General features: G+C 50.1%; 1 protein-coding gene across 4 annotated transcripts in view; it reads left to right on the top strand.

Annotated features, from left to right (window-relative positions):
- Positions 1–20273, top strand: part of GLI2 (GLI family zinc finger 2) — a 236602-nt gene that overhangs the window by 177993 nt on the left and 38336 nt on the right. The window lies entirely within an intron of this gene.

The raw sequence follows: 20273 nt of genomic DNA, 5'->3' as shown, positions 1-20273 counted from the left end.
CTACCTCCTTCTGGGGGCACTGAGATCCCCGACACTGAGTGGGGATCCTTCTCCAGCTCTCCAGCCCACTGCCCCCCAACAGAATCTCAGCTTCCCTGTCACTTCTTCAACAATAAGGCACACTGCCCACATCCACGGAGTACAGAGCCCTTCTCACGCCATCACCCATGGATGCACGGCCTCACTGCTTCTCCCACCTCCCACTCAAACTAAGTCAGTAAACACTTGTTGGGCGCACACTGTGTCCAGGTACTGTGCCTGGTTGGGAGGTAGGTGACTGGGCAGGTGGCCCAGCCTCTAGGCACCTACTGCTCCTCCAGGGCAGATCTCACATGATTATTATATCAGACATATAAAAACAGTTGCAAAAATAATGCAAAGATTTCCTGTCGACATCTCCCCCCAGCTCCTCAAATGTTAACATCTTACGTAACCAAAGATAGTACAGTGCCATTAACTAATTTTTCAACCTCATGCAAATGTGATCAGTTGCCAGCTAATGTCTCTTTTCCTTCCCAGGATTCAGCTTTTGCATTTACTGTCATATCTCCTTAGTCATCTTTAGTCCAGGACTCTTGCTCAGTCTCTTGTCTTTCACAACCTTTGCATTTTGGAAAGGACAGGCCAGCTACTGTGCAAAATGTCCCTGATTTGGGTTTGTCTGACACTGCCTCATGATTCAGTTCAGAATATGCATTTTGGGGAAGAAGACCATAGAAGTGGTGTTGCGATGCCAGGCACGGCGCCACTTCTTAGGGCTGCAGAAGTTAGTTTTGATCATTGGGGTAAGGGGAGGTCCAGTGGCTTTCTCCATTTTGCAGTTGGTCCCTTCGGAATTAATATGTATTTTGTGGGGTAGCACTTTGATAATATGTAAATATCCTGTTTCCCATCATGTTTTCACCCACTAACTTTAATATTCAGTGACGGTTCTCTTGCTAGAAACAGTTATTGCTAGTGTTTGTTAAATGCTAGTTTTCTTTTTCCCTCATTCTTTCCACATTTATTGATTAGAATTCTACCATAAGAAAGAGCTGGTCCTTCTTCCCCATTTCTGTCTTTCTTTGATAATTTATTTGTATCAAATAAATGCATGGATATATATATTATTTTATGAGTTAGACTCTATTATTATCACTAGTTATCATACTGTTCAAATTGTCCCGGATTTGGGAATAGGGAGTCCTTCAGGATTTCTCCCATATCCTTCAGACATGTGGGGTATTTTCATTTTATTTTGGCATCTGTAGCTGGTTCTCACGTGGTTAGACCTCGTCAGTGACTGGGCTGTTCCAGCCCTCTGCCCACCTCCTAGGCAGCTTCTGGAAGGTGTATAAATCTGGAGCTAGTAGATCACCCCAAATCATTGGGTTGGTGGAAAGCGAATATGTACCAAGGGAGCTGAGTTCCTGTTTGGAAGGGGATTGGAATTGCCTGTTCGGTGTCACAGGACAGGGACACAGGCTTCCTGTCCAAGGCTGGTCAGAGAGGTAGACAATGCTGGAAGCTCCCTGGAGGGGGAACCCACAGGGTTTACATCTCTGTAGGTGACTACCCTGGTTCACATCTCCCCACATACCTTGGGGCAAAAACAGAGATCTAAGAAAACCCCACCATTGGTGACTATAATTTCTGATGGTAACAAACCTTGCCAACATACTTCGGGCGTCTCATCTCTTAATCCTTTCAAGAACCCTGTAAGATAGACGTTTTTTTAATCATCCCCATTTTACAGATGAAGGAACTGAGGCAGCACAGAGATGTTAAATAACTCGCCTTCAGGGCCGCTCACCTGGAGAGAGGGGTTAGAAGTGTAATGATCGCCTTGGCCCTCAGCCTCACTCATGGACCTCAAGTACCTTATATGGTCCATGTGATTCTTTCTTAAAAGCATATATATCCCTTTGTTAGGGTCCCACCCTCGGGTCAGCAGTTCCCCAAACCCTGGAGCAGCAGCACCAGTGTTCCCTGGGAGCCTGGTAGGAATGCAGAGTCGCGGGCCCCACCCCAGACCTGCTGAGTCAGTCTCAGACCATCTGTGTTTAACACAACCTCCGGGTGATGTTGCTGCAGGCTCAGGCCTAGGGTGTTCTGGCTGCAGGCAGGGACTTGCCACTGAATAAGGGTCCCCCAGTGCTGTCCCTCCAGAGCTAATTGGGACCTGTGGGCTTTAATGCCACCCCCAAACCTTATCCAGCCTTTGCCATTTCCCAGCTCTGGGTTAAACACAGTCATTCCCTCTCTGGGTCTGCTTCCTTCCTGACCTGTGAAGGCAGGTGTAGGCAGAGCCCCTGAGGAAGTAGAAAGTGATGATGGCAGGCAGCCGGTGAAGTCTGACCAGGCCAGCTGGCCTTGGAGATGACCTTGCTGCTCACGGGCCTAGATGGCCCTTTCACTAGATTTGATCGCTGAAGGATAGCGTAGTAGTTTCCTATAGTTCTGTAACAAATTACCTCTAACTTAGTGGCTTAACAATACATTTATTCTCACACAAGGCTGGAGGCTAGAAGTCTGAAGTAAGTCCTATGTCCCTAAAATCAAGATTTTGGCAGGACTAGAGCTCCTTCTGGAGGCTCTAGGAAAGCATCTCTTTCCTCCACTTTTCTAGCTCCCAGACGCTGCCTGCTTTCCTGGCCCATGCCGCTGCCTCTTGTCACATCGCCTTTTCTCCCCACCTCCGCCTGACTTCTTCATCTTCTGCTATAGCTTTCTCTTTCTTCCTCTCCTTCTCTGGACGGCTTCTAGGGCCACCTGGATCATCTCGGATAATCTTCCTGTGCTGAGACCCTTCATCCATCTGCACATCCATTTCCCCATAGAAGAGAGCCAGTTCCTGGGATTAGGATGTGAGCATCTGTGGGGTCATTACTCAGGTGCCTGTGGTGAGTCTGGCATCACCCGCAGGGTGGTGTCTGGGGTGTCACTCACTTGCTCCGGGCTCTGCTGTGGCGCCTGCACGCTATTACACTCAGTTATCTTCCCACAGCCCCGGGAGATGGGGTTAGAACCTGTATCTCACAGCTGCTGGTGCTGAGACTAGGAGAGGTGAGCTGACTTCTACCCATCTTCCCAGTGTGCTTGTGTCTGCTCAAGGGTTGAGGGGAACAGGCTTTCCGGCGCAGGCTCCCCTCCCCAGCCAGGGAGGGGCTTGTCCCCTTCACTGCCCAGTGAGGAGCAGCAGCATGTGTTCCCAGAGCCCGGGTCCTGCTGGGCTACCAGGGCTCCATATTATCCTCAGGACAGTCGATCCCTGCCCAGGCCCTAGGGCGATACAGTGAGCTCTTCAGGGCTAGCCTCCAGCTCTGGGGGGCCCACCCTTGGCCCCCACCCCCAGCGCCCCAGGTGGAAAACAGGACAAAGCCTATGAAAAAATGGCCCCATGGCTCTGGCTTCTGTGATTAATGTGGTCAGAGCCTGGTGGAGCGCCCGATCCATCAAGCCCCTGCTGTAGCCCGCTCCTTCTTGCTGGCGCCAAATGTGTCTAATTACACAAATGTTGCACAGCAAATGAGGTGCAGTGTCATCTCTGGTCAGCCCCAGCCGGAGCCTGTACCTGCTCCTGGCTCACAGGACACCGGCCTCTTGGTTTACATGATCTTCATGGTGCAATGAGTGAGCGCCCAGCTGGCTGTGCATATGTGCTCCAAGTGTAGTGCTCCGTGCATGGTGCTCCCTGGCCCGGCAGAAGTGCTGCTTTCACCAGCCCTGCCAGGCTACCGGGCCTTCAACCCCAGTGCTGAATTCACCAGCCGTGGGCGACTAACTAACTGAATGGATTAGCCTTAGTTTTCTTATCTGTCAAAGGGCATAATAATAATAATAGCTGCCCCATCAACTGAGTTATTTTGAAAATTAAATGGGGAAATGTGGTAAAGCATATAGAACAGTGTGGAAACGTTCCATGGATATTAACAGCAGTTGCTATTACTGTTGTTATTTCCATGTGCCTAGTAGAGAAGGGGGTTCACTGCAGGCCCAGAGACCTGTGTGGCAGAGGCAAGCCGGGGCTTGTCGTTGGGCGAGACTCCTGTCCAGTCTGTGACATTGAGGGTGGAAACGGGACTGAAAATGTACCACTGCAGGTGGAGAGAAGTAGGACCTTTTTTTCCCACGTGAGGAATTTGTCCTTGATCCTTTTGGCTACCAGGAGCAGGAGAAAGTAGTCAGATTTATTTTCAGGGTAACTAGGAGCAGTTAGAGGAGGAACGAGAAGCATGGCAAAGAGACCTGCCAGAGCTGTCTTCGTGGTTCCCAGCAGAAGAGGATCGGGGCCAGGAGCTGACCCCGCACCGCATGGGGCAGACGGTGGAGTTTAGCGTGTACAAACCCAACCAGCACTGCCCAGCACCCAACCCTCTGCACACTCATCCTGCCCCATCACCTGTGGTGCAGCCCCCCGCGGGACTCACTAACAGAGTAACACTCTGATAATTCTGGAAGAGTAAAAGACACTGCCCATGGAGCCCTGGCACATCGCCTTGTGTCTGTGTCAACCATGGGTGCTGGGGAGACAGACGGGGTAGAGAGCAGTTTGTACTGGTCAGATGGGGTTATTGTGTGATGCCCCCTTGGGCACCTGCTCCTGAGTCTCCCAGAGTCCACTGTCAAGGGCAAGAGGTCCCTGAAGTCTCTCCATAACCTCGTGACTGCTAGCGGGAGAGAACGCTTTGGCCTCTGGATCCTGGAAACAAGCTCACCGGTATCGTGGGGCTAATACTAAGGCACGGTGTGGCATGGCCCCCCACTGGAGTTCCCCATTTCCGCCACGTTTGCAATCACACAGCAGGAATTAGGGCTGCCTTGGGCCAGGATTACCTTGTGTCCTGTCAGGGAAGGTAGAAGCTCATGTTCCCAGTTCAGCGAGTTGGGATTGATCTTTATCTCTCCATGTTGTTTATGGGTTCTTCCCCTTCCGGCCCAGAAGGGCTTGCAGAGAACATCTACAGCAGTTCTCACACCTGCTTGTGAATCTGAACCAGGGTGTCTTAAACATGCGCATTTCTTGACTCCAGCCCTAGAAGTTGGAGTTCATTCAGACTTAGGTAAGGCCTGGGAATCAAACACCCACAGCCAGAGTTTGGTAACCCCTGCAGCCACTCTGCTTATTTCATATTCAAGAGGCAGGTCCAGAGTTCTGTGTTGGCTTTTTGGAATCAAAGAGCTAGCAGGCTATAGAGCCTTCTCTCTCTCTGATAACCACTCTGAAATGTGTGGTGTTAAAGATCCCCCGGCTCCTTTCTATAACCTGTTTACAGATCCAGCATCTAAAAATGGACTTAAATCAATTCATACTCTCAGCTCATAAAAGGAGGTAAGCACACTGGGGCTGGGGCAGGGAAGGGGCCAGCTACAGCATCTCAAACATGGACAGCACAGCCTCTGCTTTCTGACCTGTCTCCATACCTGCCTCTGACACCCATGACTCCCAGCACCTCCCTAGATTTTGGATTAACCACTGCCCCCCAAACCCCCAAAGATCACTTGATCCTGAGCTGTGCTTGGTGAGCATTGCGTCAGCAGTCATGGCCAAAAACCATGTGCACGGAGGAGAGAAGGGGACTCTTGCTAGGGACAGATGGCTCGGCAGCCTAGCTATCAATTGTGCAAAGTTACTGTGCTGGCCCAGGTACTTTAAGCAAAGCAAGGAAATGCCAGGTGGTGGTTGTAAGGGCCTCCACCCCCCACCCCATCATTTGGACACTTTGTCATGCATGCAAATGTCCCAGAGCCCCTGAGCGCTGTTCAGGATGCCAGAACCCCACCTTGTCCTGGTGACTGCATATTAATAGGAATGTTTAGCCCTCTGTTGCTGGGCCTCACTTAAGAAACTAGTAGCCTAGTTACTTCACTATTGCTGGTTGAGCTCCTAAGCTTTCCAGTCTGGAATTTGAAGATGACTTTTTCCGAGGTCAGTGTTGCGTGACGACTGCACTGGCTCATCCTGAGATGAATAAACACAGTGCACTTGCCTGCAACCCATCCGCCTGGTCCCGGGCCCCTGCAGCTCAGTCTTCAGCCAGTCACTGAGGGCATGTTGAAAGACGTGTGGATATTTTCTTCTCAATTCTTGGCACAGCATACCAGGTTCATGGTTCAGAGAGGACTGACTTTGTGTTTCGCAAAAACCTCCTCCTCCCTCAGCAAACGCATGGGTTCCTTTCAGAGACTTGTGGGTGGGAGACTTCCGGAAGGCCTATCTGCCTGGCTGCTAGGCTGAGAAGCTGGGTGGGCCCACTGTGGCCCACCAGGGACTTGTCCTTCCTCCCCACTCAGATCCTCACTGCCCTTCCGTCTCCAGAGAATGCTCCTGACAATCCACTGTGGTTGATGGCCCCTTCAGAGCCACTGGGTGGCAGCTAGACAAAAGGCCAGGAAACCCCAAGTCTGAACAGTTTGCAAGGCAGTTCACCTGCCCCCATGGCTGTCTAAGGACTGAATGACAAGTAGGTGATGTGAGTGACCCTTAGTGCCCACCCCCCTCCGGGCAGATGTCTCCCCTCTCTTGTCCACACGATGCTGGGGGCAGACGAGCTGAGGTATAATCACAGGAGCCGGGGCCCAGCCCTCTGGATTGGACCGTATAACCCTCACCAGCACTGTATAAAGATGGCAGCCTATCTGTGGGGAGACAGAGACATTGGCAGGTGACTGCTTTGTCCAGTGACATTTTCCTAGTAAGTAGCCCAGCTGGGATTTGAACCCAGGCACTTTGACCCTGCAGGCCCCCCTCTCTGTCCTGCCCCTCTGCTAAAGAATCTCCCAGCTCTGAGAGCTTCAGATTCCCAACTGCAGGAACATGTTCTGCGGCACGGGACAGACAGCTCATTTATAATGGAAACTGGGCTGTAAAAGTTTAATGAGGAGCGTGTCTGATAAGGCAGCCTGGTCTTTGATCTTTGCTGAGCGCCAGCCCCTCACAGAAGAGTTGCTGCCTGGCTCTGGGCTTTGGAGAGAGCCCGTGTGGTCAGCCGAGGGCAGGAGGGGCCCGAAGAATGACGCAAATCTTGATGTGCAGAAACAAGGCCCGTCTGCAGGGAGTGGGGTATGTAGAGCAGCTTGGGGAGGGGCTGCCTGGAGGATAGTCCTGCAGGGTTAGTCTGTCTGGTTCTCCTGTCTCCCTGGGCCCCATAGTCTTGGGCATTTTCCATCCTATACTGAATCCCATGGAAGATATGACATGTAGAACCCCACATGGTTGGTTGTGAGGATTAGGCGGGTGAGTAAAGGTCAAGCACATGGAACACCTCCTGGTACATAGTGAGTACTGGACAATCATTTCCTCTTTTCACTTTTTTGTTGTCCCCAGAAGGAAAGCCACCTTTCATTCCAGCTACTCTGCTGGGTGTGGGGTGGATGGTATCATCTCCTGACCTCCCAACACCCTATACAGTGGGTAATAGTCTCCCCAATTCATAAAGGAGAAAACTGGAGGTTCTTAGAATTTAAGAGCTTGCCAAGATCACTGAGTTCATGACCCCCAATCTTGAGCTCTCCTCTGTGATTGTCCATGGAGAAGAAGGGGCATCTCACTACTGGTCTCAGGGATACACTCTTGTTATTTCTGTTGCAAGCTGGGGAACAGAACAGTAACTAATCCAAAGGAATTAATTGCTAACAGTAAAATTTCAGGTGTTGATGGGATAGATTGGCCTTTGAGGAAAGACTCCTCCTCCATTGCACATGTTCAGATTGTCCACTCTGCGTGGAAGCTTATATACCTGCCCACAGCACATTCATTTATTCAGCCAAATTCACTATTGCCTGATTTATCTGGGTCCCAAGTGCTGTCAGCTTTCAACCTTTGATGAGGAAATGTGTGAGCAGTGACCCATGCCCAAGTCCTACTGTGACTGCTCTTTAAACCTCACTGCACCAGTGGTGTGACCTCAACTAAATGTCCTGGTGCCCAGGGAGGAAAAAATATGTTGGGTCATACTAGGAGCCCCCCTTCATCTTATCCTTCCAGGAACTGCATTTCTGAAATGTAAACCTGACCTGTTCCACCCGATCCAAGAAGAAAGAGTTTTGTTGTTGCTTAATTCATTGAGGGAAATTCATAGTGCTCAGTCATTTGTCAAACCTCTCCCAGGGCCTGTGATGTGCCAGGCTATAGGGGAATAGGGCCCAGGGGGCACAATCTGGGAGTGGTAAGGGCAGTTACAGAGAGATATGCTGGAAGGGGGCAGCTCAGGAGGCCCTCCTCCACCATCAAAGCCCAAGCCCCAGCCTTCCAGGGGCTCCTCTGTCTTCCTGGGGTGGCTCCTATTTCCAGTGAGGAACTTCCACTCCCAGGCAGACACCAACACCAGTATTAAAGAAGGGCCCTTTTCAAAGTACACTGATAGCCTCAAATGCTTGGTAAAAATCAGCGCCTGCCACCTCTAGGAAAACACTTATCTAAACTATTCCAGATTATCCATCTAGCTTTGACAGGCATCCCAGAGAGGAAATTCCACACACCAGTTTGGCAGACCAGGCCAGAGTTTGGAGAATTTCCCTCCACCCCCATCCAGGCCTTTTCTTATTGCTTAAACCTAGGCCCTCGTGAAGGCCAGTGGCACCCCTCCTTTTGCTGAAACCATCCCCCCATGCCCAAGACCACACGTCTCATTCTCACCCATACGTCCCCTGCAGCCCCCTCAAATGTACCCGCTGATGTGACAGTTCCCTCAAAGCCTTGACTTTCTGGGAGATTTAGCCCAGCTGTTCTCAGCCAAGAAAGATTCCTCTTACAGACAAAGACCCCCACATGCCTGGAGGTTAACTTACGCCACAGGTCACCTGGAAAGGGGTCATCCAGATCAGGCCCAGGGCCTCCTTCCAGGGGGCCAGCTGAACTTCTGCCTCCCCTCCCCCATGGATCAAATCCAAGGCCCCCCACCCAGCTCAGCTCTGCACAAGTTATCACTTTGCTAGGAAAAAGAGTCTCTTTGATACTTCCCCTTTTTTAAAAAGCTTCTTGGGTTTTATGTTTGCAAAAGCTGATAACCTTCCTATCCTTCTGTTCCAAAGGGGAAAAATGTGATCAAGACTAGCCGGTGCAGTTAACCCCTGTTGCCTGTGCGGCTAGACCTTAACCAAGTCCATCTGTATGGCCTCCTTTGTAGGCACAATTTTATAACCTAATTTCCCTACCAAAACATCAGTGTTTACTTAGTAAGAAATCTGCTCTTTGTCAACTGAAAACAGTGATTTCTTTATTACGGTTCTGCTGAAAGCTGTCCCGCAGCTTGGTCTGGTGGGGTCTGTAGTGGGAACGGGTGAGCTGAGAGTTGAATGGATTGCATGTGGATATAGAGGCCTTTGGGTGCAGAGACAGACTGGAGCTAATAGGGAGGGGACCTGGACAGCAAACGAATGGAGAGACCAAAATTAGCCCACTGGGTGACCAGGGAGACAAACACTGAACCCTCAAAGGCCTTCCAGCAGCCGACATATGTTCTCTACAACCAGCCCTGGGGTCGCTCCACTCCGCACCCTGAACCCCTGTCCACTCAGCCAGTTCTTACCAGAGGCCAACTTCCACCTTGACACCCATTTTAAAAATTTGATCTTTTAAATATTGAAGACATACAAACGAAAACAAAACTTGGCTAAGAAACAAATAGTGACAACATACCCTCGTGCCCTGCCGAGCATAAGGACTGGGGATGTGCCAACCTCTTTGAGGACCCATTTGCCCCTCCACTGCCCTGCCTCAGTCTCCCATCGCCCCATTTTCTGGGACCTAGATTTATCATCCCCTGGCATCTTCTGTCTGACTCCCCCAACAGTATGTTGTTAGGTTTTGTTTTGTGTGCATTATATGAATAGAATCATTGCAGATACATATATTTTTAACCTGCTTTCCACATTTTGCAATATTTTCAAGAGATTCCTGCATTAATGCATGGGGCTCTAATTCATTAATTCTCATGATGCTCTGAAGCATCAGGCAGCCTTTTTGCTATTTTGAACATCTCTGTGGGGAAGCTCTTGTGCAGTACATTGGTCCCCAGGTACAGCCATTGCTTTAGGATCACTGCATGTCTGGGAATGAAATTGCTGAGTCACTGGGTATTTGCATTTTAACACTCATAAATGTTGCAGGTCTTTGGACTGGTGGTTTCCCCACCCTCAATTCTACTAGCGTGGTTTGAAGGCTCAGCTTATTTCCTATCCTTGCTACCAAAGTGATATAGTCAACATTCCAATGGCATCTCCCTGTGATTCTAATTTTCAGTTTCATTTATTGCTAGTGAAGTTGCACATCCTTTCCTATGTTTATTGATCAATAATATTTCCTGTTTGTGAAATGGCTCTTTAGTTATTTGACCCATTTCTATGGAGTTGCCTATTTCCAATTGATTTGAATAAGCATTTTATATATTAAGGCTACCCACTCCGTGACTCATTATATGTGTTGCAAATATCCTATCCTAGTTTCCTAGTTTGTGCCTGGTCTTTTTATTCCACTGATGGGTGAAAAGGTGTTCCTATTGAAATGTAGTTCAGGTTATCGACATTTCCTTTATGGTTTTCTATATACAGTGTTCTTCCATCCAGCTGTCTGATCAGATCTTCAGCCTCTGTACCCTACTAGCTATTCCCCATAATGGCCTGCCCTTGGTTCAGCTATTCTGTCTCAGAACACCAGGACTGTACCTTTCCATTACCCTGTAAGAGTCTAGGGCCAGGTCAGGTGCCACCTCCTGCAGGAAGCCTTCCCTGATCACCTCAGTAGAGTAGATGAATTCTTTTCCTTCTGTCCTTCTTTCTGCTCCAGCACCTTGTGTACTGTCTGTAAGCTACAATCAGGGTCCATTCCCCTCTGTGACCCCAGCTATCGCAGCATGGTGATTTCATCAAGGCACTGATCTGACCTGCAAGCTGAGGAGGCTGTAATTTCCTGACCTCCTGACTGAATCTGGGGCATCCCACCCAGCAGCATCAATCACCCTGACAACTTATCATCACCACCGGTTCATTGGAACTCATTTACTCTACAGAGAAATGGACACTTATAGGTTCAGGTGGACCCTGAGAACGTCAGGGGTGAGGAGACACACTTGGTGCAATACTCGTCAGTCAGGTTTGTGGCCTCCTATTTCATTTCCTAAGTGTGGGGTCCTAGCTGAGTCTTCCTCAAACCCCTAGCTCCATACCTCGTGCCCCAGAGGCCCACCTTTGTGAGCTTGCCTCACAGAGGCAGAGATACATGAGGGCATGCAAAAATCAGTGAAGAGACCAGCATGGGGTCCCAGCTCCTGTTTGTGGTTGTCCCTTTGCCAGTGCACATATTCTCCGCCGCCTACACAGACTACAGCCTGGATGCACAGGAATGTGCAGATTGACTCAGAAAATGAATTTGGCCACTGTTTGGGGAGGTTCTCCAGTGCTCTGCAAAAGAATTCACTGTGCATCTTACAGTTGCAGACCTCCCTAGTATGTTCTGGAAAACAATTGTTTTCTGGAATTTTTAAAATTCATATATGGAAAACATGGCTTACACTAATACACTTGCTAATGTATAGTTCACATATCAAAAAAAAATAAACAAGCCAGAAACCAAAACCGAAGCCCTTTGAGAGGACATTGAACTCCACCCAGAGGTGCTGTTTCTCTTTGGTGGTAGGTTTAGAGCAGTGGGTGCCAGCCTTGCATGCAGGGATGCCTTGTGAAAGCAGATATATGCCTATCCTTCCTGTCCTGCTTGCTCAGCCCTGGCACTAGGAAGCTCCAATTTGGGGAGAAGAGAAACTCAGAGCAGCTAGACCCTCTTTGGGGAATCTAATTCCCTTCTAGCAGAAAGTGGGCCCATCGACACCTGCTCAGTGATTCTGAAAAAGTGGGTTCCTGGCCCTAAACATCTTGGCAACAGCAAAGGAGTCACAGCCTCCTCACTTGGAGTCCACACTCCCCACCCCATAGCCCTGTGATCCTGGTGGGTGGTAGCCTCTCAGCCTGAAGGCAGGACCAGAACACGCGAGCAGTCCCCGAGGTAGGAGGGTTTGGCATGTTGGGGCTGTGTGCAGGATGCGTTTGGCTTTGCGGAGTCAGTGACCGTATAATCCCAGCGGCCTTCAGAAGACACGCTCCAGAGCCCTGTGAGCATGGGCTTTGGAACGCAGAGCTCAACGCCCTCCTCTCATGGAGGGAAGCTTCCCTTCCCTGCCAATCTGCCACCAGTGGGCTGCCTGCTGAGAGCCGTGCTAGTCGATGGAAGTAATGCAACTAAGATATGACAGTCTCAGAAGAAAGGAGCGATGCCTGCTGCCTCCCAAGGGCCTCTCCACACCTGCGCAGCGCGCCTTACCTACCGAGGTCGTTCCCAACAAGACACAGAAATTTATTCTCTCACATTTCTAGAAGTTAGACGTCCAAAATCAGGATCGCTGGACTGAAATGAAGGAGAGGGCAGAGGCTGCCCTTGGCAAGTGCCAGGGGAGAATCTGTTCTGTGCCTTTTCTGGCTTCTGGCAGCTGCCAGCATTCCTAGGCTTGTAACCGCATCTCTCCAGACTTTGCATCCGTGGGGACACTGCCTCCTGCTTGCTATGCCAAGTGTCCTCATGTCTCTTATAAGGACATTTGTACTAGCATTTAGTACCCACCTGGGTAACCCAGAGGTTCCTCACTGTAATAGCCTTGCCCTAATTCATGTTATTAGGGTCTTTTTTCCAAGTAAGGTAATGTTCCAAGTGACGTAATTTTGGCAGGCTCCAGGGACTAGGATGTGGATGCATCTCTGAGAGAAGCTTGTCTTCCACACTTACCTGCCCTTTGCTCCTTCCACATATTTGTAAGATCACTACTAGGATGGTTCTTTACAAATGAGGAAACAGATTCAGAGACACGCATGACTAACTTCAAGCCACACAGCTAGAAGTGAGCTGAGATGGAATCCAGATCTGCTGCAGTGTCTGTGCTCTTTATTGGAGACACTGTTTCATTTATTTATTCATTAATTCATTCAGCAAACATGTTGAGTGCACTCCATGCCTGTGAAGGGTGTCAAATCTGGTGCTGGGAAAGCAAGTGAGCTTTCCTAGGGTTTCCTGTCCCCTGAGGGCCAGCTCTGAGTCCAAGACAGGGTTGAGATGAAAAGAAGGGTCTGGCTGGAGGATAGACATCAAGGGGCAAGCATGGTACATGCCCAAGATCTGAAAGGAAGCAATGAGGTGGCACGTGGATGCTGGATCCCACAGAACTGTGGTCACGGTCCTGATGCCACATGGTCTTAATTCAGCCTAAGAAATGGGTTGGAGGTGAGGTCTGTAGGCTCATAGCCCCAGGTGAAAGGACCTCCTGTTTCTCATCTTCAGCAGGTGCCCTAATTAGGCTGTAATAAGACAATGCCAAGCCACCCAGGCCCCAGTATTCCAATCCTGCCGCTGCTGACCTCACCACAGCCTTGTCACAGTTGCTTTGGGTCTCAGTATTGCTGTCGATGAAATGGGACAAAAAGAAACAAACTCTTACCTATTTCTAATCTTACTGACATTTGAACAAAGATGTCAAAAAGAGTGGCTCTGGGTTACCAGGTCACCTACTTCTACCTCCTGAACCCCAAAAGTGGATGAGCTTGCCCCACATGTCTCCTGCTGAGTCTGGGTGAGTCAGCACTCCTCAGCTCTGTATTGTTCTGCCTCTCCAAATAGGCACCATGGGTGGGATGTGGGGCCCCAACCCCTGCACTTGCATCCCCTCCTCCCAGTGCATTAAGGAGCACGTCGTTTCCTGTCCCTGTGCCTTCACCCAGGCTGTGCTGCGGGACACCCTCCCATCCATGCAATTCTTACTCATCCCCCCAGCCACACGCCCACCCTCTGGATCATGGCACCATTGCTCTAGCTCCCAGGGCCAGTTCCCATTTCAGGTCCTGGCGTGCTCACCCAGGCCCAGTTTCGTCTCCTCAAGAAGTCAGTGTCTGAATATTGGGGGGCCTTGGACTAGATGTTGGGAGATGCAGGCTGAATTGCATTTGCTAATCTGTTAAGTATAAGAGACAGTGAGCATTGGTTGAGCACCTACTAAGCTCCCAGCACTGCCCTGTACTCTTTCCATGTTAAGCACGTCCCACCCTATGCTGCCCTTCAGGAAGTTTCCACTGCTCCATCCTGCAAGCAAATATGCCAGCATTCAGGGGCAGGTAGCACAACCAGGGTCCAACATGAGACCTGGATCTGTCTGAAGATTCAGGCTCTGCCCCTGGTGGGTGTGGCTCTCCTCACCCCGGAACTCACCCGCATCCCTGAGCCCCAGGGTCCTCAGGAGGAATGGTCTAGGTGAAGTCTGCAAAGGGACCGTCAAACTGAACTTCTCGAGGACAGAGATAGCCAAGACAAAAGCTTGCCTCTGGAAGGACCAGCGGAGATGGGGCATACTAAGTCTTGGCGTCACAGTCAGCAAGGCCAGCTCTCCGCCCCGCTCTGCCACTCACAGCCCTGCCACCTTGGGCAACAGCCTCCAGCCTCCACTTCTTTGTCTTTAAAATGGAGATGAGAAAGCCCGCCTTGCAGAATCAGTCTCTGTGTGTGTGCTCTGTATTCAGCGGTGTTGGTGGCCTCAGCAGCAGCAGCTTCTTGGCAACATCCATTAGAACAGCAGCTGTCCAGTTAGGTCTCTGCTTCCTTTGTCCAATTCTCCCTCCTGTTCCTCCTCTCTTTCCCTGGTCACCACTCTGACCTGGTTCCAAAATCTTGTCCAGGGACTTTGCAGCCGCCCACCCCCACCCATAGGGGAGGAGGGAAGGAAGGAAGAGGAAAGACCTGTTAAGGAAAGGACCGTTCCTGGGCCTGCCCCAGCCTACTGGGGAGGAGGAGCCAGGTCTGGCCAGCAGGTCAACACCAGCGTTGGGGAACCTCAGGAGAAAGTGAAGAGGTCCTCTGCTACAGGCTGCCGATCACTAACGTGTGCAAACACACACATGCACACACACACACACACGCACACAGGCAGGAGGGAGTTGGCGTTCCTCTTACCCAGAGCCCCCTGCTTATGCCTCAAGCATAGACATGGCAGGGCCAGCACAGCTCTGTCCCGTCAGCCTCAGCAGCCATGGGCAGGACGTCCAGGGCGCTCCTCCCTCAGTCCTGCAAACAAGAAAGTGGATAGTCTGGGAGAACTGTGGCTAGGGTCTCCCTGAGCCCTGGATCCCTCTGGACAGGGAAGGCTGTATTTGTCAAGGCTTGCCTGGACAAGCTTTGGCAGTTGCCTAAGATACTAAACAGCTCAAACTGGTTTAAGCAAACAAACAAACAAATGTATTAGCTCAGACAATGGAAAAGGACATGGGTTCTACCTTCTCGGGAAGATGGATCTGTATCCAGGGGCTCAATCAACAAACTGGCTCTACCTCTCTCAGGTCTAATGTTCTGTGCATGTATCATCTTCATTCTTGGCCTCTGCCCTCGAGGCCCCCAGCAACATCCTGCTTGTGTCCTACTTGCTTGCTCTGGTCGGCGAGCTCTTCTGTCTCAAAGGTTCTAGCTAGAGCTCTGTCTTGGACACATACCCATCTCTGAACTGATCATGACGCCCAGGGGTAGGGAATGGTCTGATCAGCTGGACTCAGGTCACATGCCCCCAGCCCCTTTCTTCATCCCGCCCTAACCCCCAGCAGAACAAGGGGCAGGGTCCAGTAAAGACCTGGCCCAAAGTGCTCTGGGCTCTGCTTCACCCACTAACCTTCACACACACATCTTTACGCGCGAGCCTTTCTTTGCACATGCTGTTCCCTTTATTTGTAATGCACTTCTTTTTTTTTTTATTGAATTTATTTTATTTATATATATTTTACATCAGTCTTCATTTTTGTACAATGTATGCTTTCTCCTTTCAGGTGTAGTCCCCGTAGGATTCCCACCACCAGTTCACCTTGCACCATCACCGTAGTCCCTTGTGCGCTTCCCTCTCTCTTTTTGATCCTTCTCCCTCCCCTTCCCCTGCAGAATGTCTCTGATTTATAGTTGCATGTTAATTTTGGTTTTTATTTATTATAATTTTTTTTCTTGATCCCTTCCCTTATTTGATTCCCCTATATTCCTCCAATAAGTGAATATCTTTCTATATTCCTCCTGTAAGTGAATTTCTTTCCTTCTGATATCTTTCTTTTCCCTCTGACTTATTTCACTGAGCATGATCCCTTCCAGCTCCATCCCTGTTGCTGCAAATGGCATGAGTTTATCTTTTTTTAATTGCTGAGTAATAGTCCATTGTGTATATGTACCACATCTTCTTGATCCAGTCATCTATTTTTGGGCATTTGTGTTGTTTCCATATCTTACCTACTGTAAACAGAGCAGCAGTAAACATAGGGGTGCAGGTATCCTTTTAAATTAATGTTTTGTGTGTTTTTTTAAGGATTTATTTATTTATTTATACAAGCACTGGGTACAGTCAGAAGCGCGGGAGGGTGAGAGAATTCACCAGAAGCAGAGCAGAGCACAGAACAAGCAGACTGACGAAGTACACTGCTGAGGGGAGCAGCGGGCATGGCAGGAGAGGTCTGCGCTGTGGGACCCTCGCCAGTGGCCGGGGATCAAACTGGTGCTGTAGAGGCTGCAGGCATCTTCGCAGCCCAGCGCTCAAATGCTGCACCACTGGGGAGGCCCCTGAATTAATGTTTTTGTGTTTTTTTGGGTAGATTCCTAGGAGTGGAATTGCTGGATCATATGGCGGCTCCATTTTTAGTAGTTTGAGGAACCTCCACACAGCTTTCCATAGTGGTTGGACAAGTTTGCATTCCCTCCAGCAGTGTAGAAGAGTTCCTTTTTCTCTACATGCTTGCCAACATTTGTTGTTGCCTGTTTTTTTTAATATGTGCCATTATGTAATGCACTTCTTCATGAACTCCTGTTTAACCTACAGAACCCAACCCACATGTTACCTCCTCTGAGAAGCCTTCCCTCTTACTTACTGGCGGAGTTAGGATATTTATTCATCTGCTGGAGTCTTAACTACTTATATGATTTATAGGTCTGCCTGTGCCATTTGGGTTCTGAGCTCCCTACAGGTCTCTAGGAACAGAGTGAGTGCTTGGGACAATTTTATTGGGAATTTGAACACACATATGAAGAAATAATTGGTAGAATCAAGCTTGGATGAGCTCAGAGCTGGATTGAAGGAGGAAGATAATGCATAAAAGTAGTGTGCAACGTGAACAGCTTGCATGAAAGCCAACTCCTCCAATCTAATTGGTTACGGCCTCCAAGTTTGTAAGTATGCATGCATGCTTATCTACCATGTTGGAAACACTGACCACCTTTTTAAATGAACTCACACAGCTGGGCCTTCCTCCCATTCTCAAGGCCACCTCCTTGAGTTTCTTCCCAGTTGCTAGAATCCAAGACCTGAATTGGCCACAACCAGAACCAGGATGAAGCTCACTCAGCCAATAGCATAGAAATGGCAGAAGAAAGGGAGTTTGTTGCTGGGGTTTGGACTGAAATAGTGGCTCGGATTTCCCTAGCAGGCCCTTCTCCTGGTGAGAACCCATGGCTGCTCATCAGTTCACCAGCACTGCCAGCACCCATCTGCTTGGGGATGCACAGTTGGGCTCAGAGATGAGGCAAGCATCCAAGAGAAGGAAGCTTTGGGCACTCAAGGACCGTAGGCGGGCAATGTTGGTGTGATGTCAGGGTTTCTGGGAAGCCCCCTGGTCTTCCAAATGCATTAACTTTGGAATTTTCCATTTACTATTCATTGTCTTGGTTTTACTTGGTCTGTCAAAATGATCTCTTGGGACATTTATGCCCCTGGATCCTTATCAGTCATTCACAACAGTGCAAGATAGAGGTTCCAATTCAGGCTTGAAGGCTGGATGGGGTTGTGTGTGATGATGAGGTGAGAGTGGGGATGAAGACAAAAAAGAGAGCTGAAACAGGGTGGAGAGAACACTGTTCTGGTCTTGGGTGCTGCCCCCTTCCTCATCCTGTACCTACCTGAGCCCCACTTATAAATAATCATCATCATCGGGGTCTCCCTGGTGGCACAGGGGTTAAAGACAGCACTATCAAGCTATCGCCAGGCACTGCAGCACAAGTTCAATTCCCCAGCCTGCCTGGGAGGTGACCCACATGGCACAGCAGACCTTTCCTGTCTTGCCTGCTGCTCCCCTCAGCAGTGGATTTCAGTTGATCCACCTGTTCTGCTCCCCACTCTGTCTCTGGTGAATCATTTCAGCTCCCCCCACCCTGTTCCCTGCCCCCAGCACCTCTGGCCTAGACCCCAGCTTTTGTATGCATAAATAAATAGATCTTTTAAAAATAAATAAATAAATAAATAATCACCATCATCAAGAACACCCATTTCTCTGCTGAGGGAATGATCTCAGCATGCGCTCAGGCCTAGACTCCCCTGAGTTGAATATGGCTCTCTTATCTGCTGAGTGACCTTAGGCAAAGGACCTCGACTTGCTGGGTGTGTTCTTATCTGTGAAATGGGCAGAAAGTGCCTACCTCGCTTGTTTTTTTTTTTTTTTATTAAAGATGGAAATAAATACATGCACGTGGTCTCTTGATGGCTAGTGTGCACTCAGTGCTATCTTGAGGAGATGCTTAATAAGGACACAGCTAAGTGGTGCAGTGCAGAGAGGCTTCCTGGAGGATGTGTCTGGGCATTCTTTTGTGGTTGTGTTGGCTAATGGGCATGTTGTGTTTTGGTCCCCCACCCCAAGTTGACTTGTTGCTGAGAAGGAAAAGGAAGGGAAGGAGTTAATGCCTGTTGACCTTACCACGAGCCCAGCACTAGTCAGTTGCACTACCCTGGTGAGGCGCTGGAAAGGAGCAGCATCCCAGGCAACCACCCAACTGAGTGGGGATGAGCAGGATTAGTGAGGGAGCTGTGCTGTCCATGGGGCAGGCAGTGCCCAGAAGCCAGTTCCTGCCTCACTGTTCCTAGGTCCTGAGTCCCCCACAACAGCCTGCAGATCCAATCCTGCTCCACATATGCAAAGCAGCACATTTGGTTCTGCATCCACTGAGGGGTGCTCCTGGCCCAGATTCTACAGCTTCAGGCTTCCTTACTACATGCCAGATAAACAGGGTGCTTCAGTTTCTGCTAGAGCACCCCCTTCCTGTGTCAGGACCTGGGCTCAGTGGGGAGATCCAGGGTCCTTCACAGGTGCCTGGTTAACCTTGGAACAGCGGCCCATGAAGGGAGCGTGTGCCATCTGCCTGTGAGGGGCTACACAATAACCTGGCACCAATAATCACACTTCACCCATGGGGACTCTGGGTCCACAGAAGGAAGTCACCCCTCCCTGCTCAGTGGCCAGACAGACACAGGCGAGGATTCAACCCAAGGCAACCTCACTCTGGGGCCACCAGCCAGAGAACACTGCCCTGGACCCTTGGCATGACCGGGCAGGAGGCTCAGAGAAGCCACAGCCCTGCCCCAATGCAGAGGAAAAAGTGAGATGGATCAGCCCAACACAGGACTGGTCCAAGGGTGCACAGAACAATCCCCTCCTCAACCCAGCCAGCATCCTGTGCACCCAAGAGCCTGCACTGCTTCAAGGGCCTAGATCAGGTCTCAGCTGTTCTCCAAGTCAGCTGGATACCCTGCCTTTTACTGAGCCACACTCAGCCTTCCAGAGTCCTCTCACCCCATATCTGTCCCCAGGAGTCATACAGAGGTCTCCCTGCCCCACAGACCTGGCCCGTAGGTGTTCTGTCTGTTTTGTCTTCACCAAACACCTGTCCTCTCACAGGAATGTGAGTGTCCAGCCTGCCAGGATCAGCATACTAGGGCCACAACACCTGGAAAGAGGGTGAATTGTCTGGTCCATTTCTCCCCTCCTTGGACACATGGTAGTCCTCACCCAGACCAAAGCTATCTCTAAGCCCCTCACACAGAACACAGTTCCCTCCCACTTACCTCTAAAGGCAGCCATAAGTGAGAACAGCTTGAGGACATGACCCATGATTTCCTTCCAAAGGCTCCCTGTGCCAAGTCCAGTGCCGGACACACAGATGTGCTGCTGTCACTGACTCTGAAAACACCTCTAAGTACCTGCAGGATGCCAGTTCCCTGGTGCTGCCAGAATGGAGAGTTGCCTCAGACCTGCCCTGCTCCCAGGCAGAACCCAGTTACCCGGGAGATGGAGCGGCCAACCTAAGGCCAGAAGTACCCAGGCGGGAGCAGAGAGAAGAGAGCAGGGAGCCCCAGCCAGGAGAAGATGCCTCAGGGGATCGCACTAAGTGGATTTCCTCACCCGGGCTTGCAGCAAGAGAAGGAATTTGCCCAATAAGCACATTTAAGGCCAAGAGTTAGCGTGGGCATGCCCAGTGG

Source organism: Talpa occidentalis, unplaced genomic scaffold (assembly GCF_014898055.3).
Source record: "Talpa occidentalis isolate TD23 unplaced genomic scaffold, MPIMG_talOcc4v2.1 talOcc4.3, whole genome shotgun sequence".
NCBI lineage: Eukaryota > Metazoa > Chordata > Mammalia > Eulipotyphla > Talpidae > Talpa > Talpa occidentalis.
The sequence above is the reverse complement of the archived record's forward strand: the minus strand, read 5'-3'. Positions and strand labels throughout refer to the sequence as shown.